The sequence below is a fragment of the Nyctereutes procyonoides genome, unplaced genomic scaffold, assembly GCF_905146905.1.
Source record: "Nyctereutes procyonoides isolate TBG_1078 unplaced genomic scaffold, NYPRO_anot_genome, whole genome shotgun sequence".
Classification (NCBI taxonomy): domain Eukaryota; kingdom Metazoa; phylum Chordata; class Mammalia; order Carnivora; family Canidae; genus Nyctereutes; species Nyctereutes procyonoides.
In genome coordinates this window covers 246,027-246,887 of record NW_026575015.1, presented here as the reverse complement: position 1 = coordinate 246,887, position 861 = coordinate 246,027, and the positions used below count along the sequence as shown (strand labels likewise).

Below are 861 nucleotides of genomic sequence, written 5' to 3'. Positions count from 1 at the left end.
CATGGGTTCCTTAGAATGAAAGGCGACATACGGAGTTTGAAATTACAAATGCTTAATTATGTAAAAACGGAATGCTAAATGGTAAGAATCAAGTGGCTGACTGTCACATTATTATACCAGCAAAGAAGAGAACAAACATTTTACTCAGAAATGAAAGAAAAATGAAACATATAAGAATAATTATCTTTAAAAAAATTTTAAAGTAAGCTCTATGCCCAACATGGGGCTTGAACTCATGACTCCAAGATCAAGAGTCTCATGCTCTACCAACTGAGCCAGCCGGGCACCCCTATAATTCTAATGGACACCTTAGTATAACTGAAACAGAGATGAAATAATAGAATTTTAGAATATATTTAACTATCATTTTTTATGTTTAACATTATCACACTGAAATGGCAGCCACAGAATATCATTTATTAACCAGTTATTAGATTTTTCTTACCTCCATTTATTTTTACATATAGCTCTGTAAAACTAATAGCTTATTTATCAACTGAATAAATTCTATTTTTGATTGGCATGCTTTCAGAAAAACCATTTTACTTGAGTTGACAAATACTATAAACTGCTCTGACCTAAAGCTCAGATATTAAAGGGTGTTATTAAAGATATTTAGTACCAAGTTAAGTTTTTCTTCCTGATACATCATGAAAATTCAACTATCATTGGAAATGCAAGAGTGCTAGATAAAAAATTACTTTTAGCAGTATGTGTCAGAAAAAGAATATTAAAGATTTTTACGTTTAAATCCTCCATAGAGTTTTCTTTTCTAAAAATGAAGGGTAATTTGAACCTCAGTATTAAGCTAGATTTGTTTTAGAAAATATATTGATGGGTAGGATTACAGATGTGAACTTA

At 30.2% G+C, this 861-nt stretch overlaps 1 non-coding gene across 1 annotated transcript; it reads right to left on the bottom strand.

Moving 5' to 3' along the window:
* Positions 1-212: 212 nt before the first annotated feature.
* On the bottom strand, positions 213-285 carry TRNAK-CUU (transfer RNA lysine (anticodon CUU)). Its single transcript has one exon. It is a non-coding gene; the product is annotated as a tRNA-Lys (tRNA).
* Between the last annotated feature and the right edge of the window lie 576 nt (positions 286-861).